The sequence below is a fragment of the Halyomorpha halys genome, unplaced genomic scaffold (assembly GCF_000696795.3).
Source record: "Halyomorpha halys isolate HHAL.00 unplaced genomic scaffold, Hhal_1.1 Scaffold210.1, whole genome shotgun sequence".
Classification (NCBI taxonomy): Eukaryota; Metazoa; Arthropoda; class Insecta; order Hemiptera; family Pentatomidae; genus Halyomorpha; species Halyomorpha halys.
This window is the reverse complement of record NW_027113191.1, coordinates 170,756-181,813: the sequence shown is the minus strand read 5'-3', so window position 1 is coordinate 181,813 and position 11,058 is coordinate 170,756. Positions and strand designations below refer to the sequence as shown.

General features: G+C 33.9%; 2 protein-coding genes across 6 annotated transcripts in view; one reads left to right on the top strand and one right to left on the bottom strand.

Moving 5' to 3' along the window:
• The window catches only part of LOC106679607 (52 kDa repressor of the inhibitor of the protein kinase), a 37,328-nt gene extending 34,009 nt beyond the window's left edge, over positions 1-3,319 (bottom strand). For 2 of the 3 annotated variants that reach the window (XM_024359773.2, XM_014418861.2), the window contains exon 1: positions 3,116-3,312. The gene's annotated coding sequence lies outside the window, so the exon portion shown is untranslated. Of the gene's footprint in view, positions 1-3,115 lie in introns of all 3 variants that reach the window. The other variant, XM_024359772.2, reaches the window with a different exon arrangement.
• Positions 3,320-10,022: 6,703 nt separating this feature from the next.
• LOC106679605 (androgen-dependent TFPI-regulating protein) overlaps positions 10,023-11,058 on the top strand; it is a 27,222-nt gene continuing 26,186 nt past the window's right edge. For 2 of the 3 annotated variants that reach the window (XM_014418854.2, XM_014418855.2), the window contains exon 1: positions 10,025-10,179. The gene's annotated coding sequence lies outside the window, so the exon portion shown is untranslated. Of the gene's footprint in view, positions 10,180-11,058 lie in introns of all 3 variants that reach the window. The other variant, XM_067050773.1, reaches the window with a different exon arrangement.

The window sequence follows — 11,058 nt, the reverse complement described above, 5'->3', positions numbered from 1 at the left end:
CTCTCTCTCTCTCTCTCTCTCTCTCTCTCTCTCTCTCTCTCTCGCTCCCTCCCTTCCTCTTTCTCTCATCACGATCAAAATAATATCATGTGTTGCCAAACTTGATACTATTTTGATATAAGTAAAAAAGAGAAAAACTATCTTCCATAGACAAATGACAATCACAAGCACAAGCAATTATGAATTAGAAGTTCATTATAAAGGCTCTAATTCATAGAACATTATTTAAATAATGGTAAATGTTTTTTAAGATGGTAGTATTTGTTGATGTTAACAATTGATTCATAATGTCTCTCTTATATTGAATAATATTCAGTAAATAGGATAACCTGTAGCCTTTGCAAATTGGGCAAATAACAAATAAGTGGAAAAGATCTTTCGAGCTTTTAAAAATTAAATATAGTACACTTATTAAGCAGTTTTAATATGTAAGATTGGTAGTAAAACTTGATTTTAATAATATATTTGCCTGAGAGTTGTGGCTGTGTCAAAATTTAAATTTATTTAGAAGGGTTATTTGTCATTAAGCATTAAGCATGGTTAGATGTCGGGGTGAGTATTTTATTTTTTTTACAATAAATATTTTATTGAAAGTTGGATTTGTTTGAATGATAATAGCAAACTAATGCTATCAAACTTTTAAATAATCTAAGGTCGAGTTCCAGAAGAATTCTTTTTTCATCTACTTCTGAAAGCCATTTATCCCACTAACTGACCCAGTTTTATTTTTGTTTCTGTTGTCTGTTATTACAATATTCTTTCATTTTTAGAGAATAAATTTTATGAAGCTTGCTCTGTCATTCATTAGTAATATTTTATGAACCAATATTACCAAGCGCTGTTTTAAGAATTTTGTATCGAAAGTGAGATATTTTAAGTTCAACTCTTATTACCAAGAAGGCGTGCCCTAACTTAAAAAAAAATAAACTTTCAAAAAACCAAGTTAGGCTAATTTCATTTAGTCAGAATATCGAAGGCCCCAAATCTGAGCTTAATAGAATAAAATAAATTAATTTTCATGTGTTGGCCTCAATATATTATTTTTGCCTGCAAAATATTAAACATAGAATTGACAGCTGTAATGATTTTGGACTTGACAATTTATCATCATTTAGAAACATACCACAGTTCAAAATCGGTACTCTAATTTTGAACAGATTAGATATTACAAGTTCTAAAGCAGTATTTATTCACAACTGTCACTTGTAATGTCGGATGACCACAATACTAGCAGAAAGTCCCATTCTAAGGACAGTTTTAATCATCCACTCTCCTTCCTCTTCTTGTCTTCATTTTATATCAACATAATATATATTTATATAACCTTTAAGTCAGAAGCGGGAAGCTCAGAGGTAAGGCACTGTAGTATCAACTTAAAGGACCCGAGTTTAAATGTGGATGTGGCAGACAATTATTTTCTGTTTCACTTAGCCATGAGTTGTGGTGCCTTCCAGGATCCACCCAGCCTCATGGTAAGGGTACCCTTACTTGGGCAGTCAAGTACGATTCTGACCAAATCAGCTCCTTACACAACCATTGGTCCCTACTTCCTAACAAATTACTCTCTACTTCCCTCACCCTTCATGGCTTGTAGTAGTACAGCTTTCATTTTTTTAATAACCTTAATTTATTATTTATTTATGCACCCCAAAATTTTTTAGACATTGTTAAAATTATCAAGATTTTCATCATAAATTTTCTATTTATAAAGTTAGAAATAAACACAGGGCATTCTTAATAAAAACAGATTCATGGGCATAACGATTTTTGTGATACAGTGATCATAATAACTCACTAAACCAGTTAGTGAATTGAAACAATCATTGTATATCAAAAACAAATTTTTAAAGTACATTACTTAAGGGGTCAGTCAAACATGGTAAGGGAGAAAATTTTTTGTTTACTACTAATAAATCTATTCTGTAAATATTCAGATTCACAGATTTGGATAGAAATATAGCCTCCAAGGCATTGGCTTCAGTAGAGCAAAGAAGTAGAATAGTTCTTATTTTTTTCCAATGAATAACACTCAAGTTAGAGGTTGAAAATAGACCAGACATATCATTTACACATTTTTAGATAATGGCTACAAAATATTAATTTCTGTAATAGTTTTCCCATAATTTTTAATAAAAACATTGATCACTTTCAATTTTTATTTGAAAATGAATAAAATATAGCACCTATCAAGTTAAAGATTAAATACAAAAATTATGTAGCTCAATTTCTACCACAGATATTGAAAACTATAATGCCAGACCTGATAGTATTACTGTACTGCTACAACAATAAATATTGTCTTGATGGCGACTCACATATACTTTATATCATAGCAGTTTGCTTTCGTGACTGTGTAAATAGTCCTTAACTATTTAGCTATTTGAACTTATTAGCTTCACTGCCCCAAAATGTGACTATCACACTGGACCTAGTGTAACAGTAAATGCTGTCATGACCCCAACTATAATAGTTTCCGCTATGAAGTTGTAATATGTTACAATTTACATGGGTAATGACTCATTCCAATGGAATAAAGTTATATAAAACAAAAAGCATAGAGTGAGATTAAGATAATGTAAAATTTGAGCAGACATTATATTGCTTTTTGCTTTGATAATGGTATATCTGATTAAATAAAAGTTCTAATTTTATTTTAAATTGGACATATTACACAAATGGTACAGTATATGGTAGTTATTTTTCTACTGGGGTCCCTCTACAGACTGTCCTAAACTTTACAAGGCTGGCACAAAATAACCAGTCTAAAAACAAAATATTTTTTCGTTAGATATGCCACTATTAAAAGAAAGTGAGACATTTATGTACCTATTATTTAAAAAAAAAACAGAATCCATATAGAACTACAATATACTAGCATCCAAATCATTAATGTTGAAAGTTTAAGACAAATACAATGCTTATTTTGACTGATTTGTGACAACTTCTTTTTGATTTATTGATGAATTGGTGTCATGTTGGTAGGATCTCAACATACTAATTATGGATGGTAAAAACACAATGGAGAGTATTTCAGGTATTAAAAGAAATATTAGAGACTTAGAAAATCGCAAATGAAAAGTAAAAGGATAAAGTGTAAGCGATTTTTAATACTTACCTTTGCGCTTAAAATTAAGAAAGAAGGGTTGATATTTTTTTTTTAAATGAATGATCTCTAAACTTAAAAATATCTTACGTTAAAAATCCTAAAATAAATGTTTGTCGAGTAATTCCGAAAACTGAAAATTGAACTTATACATGAACAAACACCAGACCTGAACAAAACTTCAAATTAAGTTCTACCGCTCTTTAAGAAGGCTTTACAACGAAAACCAAAGAGCAAACAAGTCAGAATTACCAAGAACATGGAAGCAAAGAGGTAATTGCTACGTCAAGAGGAAAATATATCTACAAGTGCGCATTTAATTTCAATATAAACAATATAGCTTGTTTCGCTTTCTTTGAAATCAAATAAACTGTCATTCCATAAAATGTATTCGAAAAGAAGTAATTAATAAAAGAAATTCTCAAAGAATCCACTCTAAATTCCAATGAAGTAATATTAAATTTTGCTATAAATTTGGAAAAATGTGTCATTTACTAATGACAAATAATAGTGGAAATCGCCATTACCATGACCTTACAATATTATATATAACCTAATATTCATAAAATGTTTATTACGAATGATATATAATATTTATTTTATTTCTTTAATTTTCATTTGCATTACATACTCAATTCAGGCACCTAAACAGTATTTGTAACAGTTTGTAGAGGATGGAGATTTTTGATATTGTTGTTTCTCTTTTCCTGACTCTTATTTAGTAATTTAAATATTAGTCCCACGAGTAAGTAATCAGTTGATGAAGTTGTTATATACATTAATTTTTGCAAATTATAAAATTTAAACCGGGTTAACTTACTTTATCCTATATCAGTTGAGAAATTTAAAACAGAAAAACTAGATTCAGGATGGGAAAAAAATGTAAACTTCTTGCATTGTACTTTCTAAGGAATTATGCTCTTTTAAAGCAAAATAATGATTAAGATTAATATTGGAACAGACAGCTAATAAAGCTCCTCAGAGAAAAAGAGTTCTTGCTTCGACAAGGCCTACTGTATTGGCACCGACGGATACGCAGATATAGATGTGTTCCTTAAGACCGGAGTTTCAACTCTGGTCTCGGATCCAACGGCGTGATATGAGAATAATACTTGATCAGGCGGGTGGAGTGGAAAGGTAAAACGAATATATCTATCCAAAATACGCAGGTTCGGATCTCGCGTGTTAACTTGTAATATAAAATTAATTTTATATCTTTGAAAGGTGCTCTGTGGCAAACTGTAAATATATCGATTGGCACTGCTTGATGAAGTATTTGTTGTGACCACTTCGAAGCTAATGTAGAGAACAACACTATAGTTTGAACTTTTATGTTATATATACCGTAACAAATGAAACAGTAAAAACATTAAAAACGTTTCATTTGTGTCTACCTTTGGAGCAATTCCAAATAATAACAGGAGATTTTTAGAAGACTGATGTTAGCATTAGGGAGATTGCGATCTTAGCCAAACATATTGCTCTGGACTCCTCGGGCATCATACATTATACATTATCGTCTGCATGGGAATTAGTTGAGTACGGTGGCAACTGTTATATCTCAGAGGATTCTACCCTCGTCCTCCCGGATATTATTTCTGGTGGTACGAGAGAGGTATGGAAGCCTGAAGGATAGTTAACCGCCAGGCCGTGCAGGAAGGTGCATTCGTTCTGCTCTTCTGGTGGATACGGAGGAGGTATGTAAGCCCAGACCGTAGCTAGCCACCTGGTCCTACGATGGAGAGAAGGAAAGAGGATTGAAGGAGAGTGACCATTTCTTCGGTGATCGTAAAATAAAAACAACTCATTCGAATTCAGGATCGCTGTCAGCTGAAACTATCTCAAGCAGAGCGTACGTCACCCTATACGACTAAACCTTGGATATTTGTGGATTAATGAAGAATTAGACCTTTTTTTTTCTTCAAAACCCCTACAAAATTTTAATGGCATATTTACAAACAATGTATAGGGTCTTTTTTTAAGCCCGATAGAACTTGAAATTGTAAAAAATAACACAAAAAATTAAATTGTAATCAAAATTTTTTTTTTATTCGAAAGATCAATACGTGACATTAACATTTGAAAATGATTTCGGGCATATGGGCACCGCGGCTGTTCTTGACGAAGCGCATTCTGTAAAATTGTGTTCAGCGATGAGGCGCATTTTTGGCTTAACGGGTTTGTTAATAAGCAAAATTGCCGCATATGGTCGTGCGATTTGACACCTCTCGATTATTTCCTACGTGGGGCTACGTGAAGTCACTGGTTTATGCTGATAAACCAGCAACAATTGACGCCTTGGAGGCCAGCATTGTTCGTGTTATTCGTGACATACGGCCAGCAGTGCTCGAAAAAGTGGCCCAAAATTGGACGTCCAGAATGCGCTTCGTCAAGAACAGCCGCGGTGCCCATATGCCCGAAATCATTTTCAAATGTTAATGTCACGTATTGTCTTTCGAATAAAAAAAAAATTTTGATTACAATTTAATTTTTTGTGTTATTTTTTACAATTTCAAGTTCTATCGGGCTTAAAAAAACACCCTATTTTCTCCTTTTTCTGTAGAAAATCTACATTCTAAGGAGTCTTTTGGAGTGTATTAGTTTTGTAGTGCGCATTTATAAAAGTGTATAATGTGTTGGGACACACATTATTTCTGAATTTAATAAACTTAAATCTAATAAAAAACTTAATCCTAATACTACGTGACCTTATGTAGTGTGAAGCCAACGCCCCGGAGGAGGAGCAGGTGTCAACGTGTTGAGGCACTCCGCAAGTCAGTGGGATAGATGTTGAGTGTTCCTTACGAATCCGCACAGCGATGGTCCTGCTGTTTAGAAACGAGGCAGTCAAACTGTAGAGCTGTTCCGGGCACTCCAGGTCCGCGAGTATGCCGTGAGACACGGAGTCGAATGCCTTTGTGCAGTCGATGGATATCATGGCCGTTGCTTCTATTATATTCGGCTTGAGGATTGGAAAAAAGATTGGATGTTTCCATTTATCGGGATTAATGGCTAGCTTCGCTGACTCTACGACTGCTAGTGTGAAGTGGTTGATGTATGTGTCAACATCTTCGGTGGTACGTAAAGTCAAGATTTCTTGCAGCCTATGGCATATCTCCCTCTTGAACCTACCCCAGTCGATTTCACGGTAATTGAATCTCTCCGTCGCCGGTTCAGGGCTTCTGCCTTGGATCTCGTATATAACCGGCCGGTGATCAGATGTGATGAAATCCGTCACAGAACAACCCGTGACCCGATATGGCTGTCTGGACAGAAGGAGGTCTATTGTTGATGTCTATCCGGTCCCAAAATGGCGGAAAGTATCCCAAAATGCTTAGATGGATTACTGTGAAGGCGGTTTTGACTAATTGTCTGCCCGTTTGGTTCGCATTAGAGTTATGCCATAGGATGTGTCTAGCGTTAAAATCTCCAACTACCCAATGGTTGGTTTTTTTTTATGGATGATTTGCCGTAGCTCTCTCACCGACCCTCTAGGACGCCGGTAAATTCCCGATTTGTGGGTGGATTGGTGCACCCGCACTTGAATCGTGAGATGACTTATCCGGACGTCCTCGATGTTCATAGGCGGCGGCATCTTCTTCCACGTCGTTCCGTAGCGAATGGCTACGAGAACTCTGCCGTGAGGGTCATGTACGTCATCCGTAGCTACTGCATATCCTCAGAAGTGAGGGGGTCGCTCTTGCAGCCTCGTGTCGGTGAGTACGACCACGGTTGGATTTGTGAGTGCCAATAGCGCTTCTACCTCCCTTCCTCCAATAGCTCCCTTCCTTTTTTTTCCTCACAGCCCCAATATAACATTATTTTAACCATCATATACATTGCTATGTATAAAGGTATTAGCAATTATTAATATTATAGGGGTCTTTGCCATATGTCTTGTCATACCTGTGCCGGGTGGATTGGAGCTGGGCTTCTTGCTCCTTCCGCTACAGAAGTTAGGGTGCCTTATGGAACATGGAACCCTCGGCCAAGATCCAGTGTAAAGATGACTGTAGAGCTTCTGTCGAGGAAGTTGTGTAATTGATCAGTTCAGTCTCCAATTTAAGATGGAGACACAGGCCAGGAGGCCTCGACAATGAATGTTCACACAGGTTAGGAGATGAATGGACAGGACGAGTCTTACGGGAATTAGCCATAAATCCTCACAGAATGGAAACTTTACTCTGAAGGAATCTAGCCTATATATCGTGAAGATAATATCAGGTCCTTTAGGAACTAGATGAAGGTCCTTACGAAAAAAAGAAAAGGCTAAGGAAGGAGAAGAGATCCCGAGAAGTCAGAGTGAAATGCATTGATCGATATACATATTCACAAATGTCTCTAATATGTAGAGATTCGCCGTGAATATTGTAACCCAATGCCCCCAAGGGAGGAGATTTTTCTGAGGAGGTGATTCGAACTGGAGTTTGCCAATTTTTGCTTAGTCAACTCTCTGGTTTATTAAACGCCATCGAGAGTTGCTACGTTTAAGACGTTCGCTTTTAATAGATCAAAAGATTCTATTGTAATCTTGATCTATTCAAATAATACATTTATGATTATAAAAATATACTACATGGTTGTTACTTGTTCGAAATTAAATTATATACAACAAATTGTATAAATATTAATATACATCGTTTGCCTAAAGACAATAGTAGCTCACGTGTTATCAGGTTGGTTGTGTCAAGTGGGGCCATCAGATGAGCTCTAAGCTGTTATAATAGAGACCAGGAGATAGCGGCGTTGCTACGTGTAGAGTACCCAATTGGCCGTGGTAGCCCGACTAATAAGCATTTTTGTTCAGAACGCACTTAATTATAAAACGTATACAAGGTACCCTATATTGTTGGCCTCAACACCTAATTTTCTTCCTTTGCTTTACTTGTACTAATTTAAGAGTATCTTGTAATAAATATCGTTTCTAATATATAAATTTATAAACATCTAAATATCATCCATGACTATCATTACCACCGACGTGAGATTACTGCTTTTCAGTCTATTTGAGTGTAAAGTGTAAATCCCTCACAATCAAATTGGTATGCCCACCGTGTGAAAAGAAATAAAATATTGATGTGATTTATATTTTGTACTTATTATCATAGTTAATAAATTTGAGTATATAATTACGTATTACGTACGTGTTACGTTCGTACATAGATATTGTTTATTTTTGTTGTATTGTTACATTGATTATAGTATGAGAGTAGGAACTAAGCCGGTACACTATACGTGTATTAGGACTTGGACTAAGCCCTTCAGTCAGTTATCGGCACTTTACTTAGAGCTGACCTGGAATCGACCCACTACTTATGATTATTGCGTTCACCGCTCAGCCCATACATCGCGGTAGTCGGTACACAGAACATAGGACTCTACATCACTTCACTCGATGACCTGCGCCCGGCAAGTTAGAGATCCCGGGTTCCAGTCCGAGTATGATAAACTATTTTTTTTATATATGTATACATAGTTGACCGTAAAAATTTAAATTAAAATAAGAAGATAAGAGCCGTTCAACCTTTCGCTTTTCAACAGCCCTGATGAAGCCCTGCAAAGTGGGGCGAAACGTCGGACATTAAAATATTTTTTTTTACCGCAACCCTGACCTTCTTATATTTATTTATTTTTTTAAATTGAAGTGATGCTAAAATGTCTATACAACAATTTATTAGATAAATTATTAAAAGTAATAATTAGATTCAATTTGTATGTATTCGTTATTTGTATTTTAAGGTATGGCAATTTTATTATTAGTTTTTTTTTTTTTTTTTTGTGTGCGATGGCTTATAAATATTGGCTTTAAGAAATATATTTTTTCTTTTATTCAAGAAGCTATATTATTTTTTTTTTGTTTGTTGATGAAAACACACATTTTATTTATGCTGCTATTTAGAGGTTTTTTTTATATATATTTAACCTTTAAATATAATATTTATTGGAAATTATATATTTTTTAAATAATACAGGCTGGTAATTTTGACAAGTTCATTTTCAACCCTCACCACCGCCACACTAATTGGGCTCAGACCTGCCTCGGAAATGATAATATAGCTCAGATTTTGGATGTGTTTCCTTTTTCTCAGGCTCATCCACTCTAAATGTTTTTTTTTTATAACGTGTAAACTATGACTATGTAAATAGTCATTTATAACGTATAAACTATGACTGTGTAAATAGTCATTTATAACGTTTAAACTATGACTGTGTAAATAGTCATTTATAACGTGTAAACTATGACTATGTAAATAGTCATTTATAACATGTGAACTATGACTATGTAAATAGTCATTTATAACGTATAAACTAGGACTGTGTAAATAGTCATTTATAACATATAAACTAGGACTATGTAAATAGTCATTTAAACTTATAAACTAGGAATATCTAAATAACTTTAATAAATCTGGTTCTTATGATAGGACTATTCTGACCACTGACCAATTTCCTATCCACTGACCAAAGATATTCAAGCAGTCTATGTCATGGAGTTGATTCTGGGCCCTGTTTCATAATAAAGTACAAACTAATACTATTAGCCTTGTCGATTTAGCTTAATACAATTACACTGACTTGTACAATAGTAACTTGTACTTTAGTACTTTTTAACTCCTGTAATATCACTAATAGTCATCCTTATTATGAAAAAAATAAGAATTAATGTAATTAACACGTTGTTTCAATACTTGTATTTTGAACTACTATTAGCTTTCATTATGAAACAGGGCCCTGATTGTAAAAATAAATTCAAGTTATACAAAAAACTACTAAATTTCTAGACGATATTGACTGCAATAACCCGCCTGTGCAATATCTAGAACGTGGAGTAATGGCTGACCCTGAAAAAGAGGTTAAAGTCCAACTATTCCTTATCTACTTATCAATTTTATTTTATAGATACCTGTGCGCGAACGATTAGTCCGTCTCCAACGTTTTTCATGAGCTTTATCTGAGATTGGGTTTTTTTTTTTACTTTTTTGTTTATTTATATATCATAATATAATATATGTCATATCGTTGTGCTACTCTATCAGTAGCTGACAGTGTTTCCAACCAGATCTGAAAACATCTTGGTATGTATTAGGATTTATATTTTTCAAGTCATACTTTTTTAGACGCTTAGAGCGAATTGACATGGATCATACGCTTCCAATATATATTATAGAATATTTATTAAATGAAAGAAAAAAAGATATTTAGTTTAATTATGAGACATTCCCATCAATCAGATTCCATTTGCTTATCCTGAAATAATAAAATCTAAACAAATTTCCTAAGAAATTTTACTTTTAATACGCAAGCCCCACACACATATATTTTATTGTACATAATATGTTATGATTACTGCCGTAATGATTAATTGACATTGACAAAGGGATTTTGGTTTATTTAATTTTTATTTATTCAGGATGATACATTTACCCGTTGGATCCAAAACAACACATAAAAATAATGAATATAAAATGAAATTATTGTTGATAAGTTATTGATAGCAGTGGAACATAATTTAAAATTAAAATAATTTATATATACGTGAAAAAGATATTATTATGCATAGATTAATATATTATAAATTTTGAATAGTTTATGTGGAGCTGTGAAATTGTAGTTAAGATTGTTTCAGACGATGGCTAGGATGGGACATTAAAAATAATTAATAAAGATAGACTACATCGATATAATTTATTTTAATTCGATCAAATGAAATATTTATTGAGGAGTGGTGGTGCCTACAACACCTGGCGGCGCTAAAACTACACAATTTTTAAATTGTTTTAGAGATTGGACTACTCATTTAATTTAAACTGAAATATACATAATTTGAAAAAAAGACCTAATTATAGGATTATAAGTGTATATGTGGCTGTAGCGGTGCGCTCTACCGTACTTACGGTACTCACAACATCCACTTGGCACCCCACCGTACTTACGGTACTCACAACATCCACTTG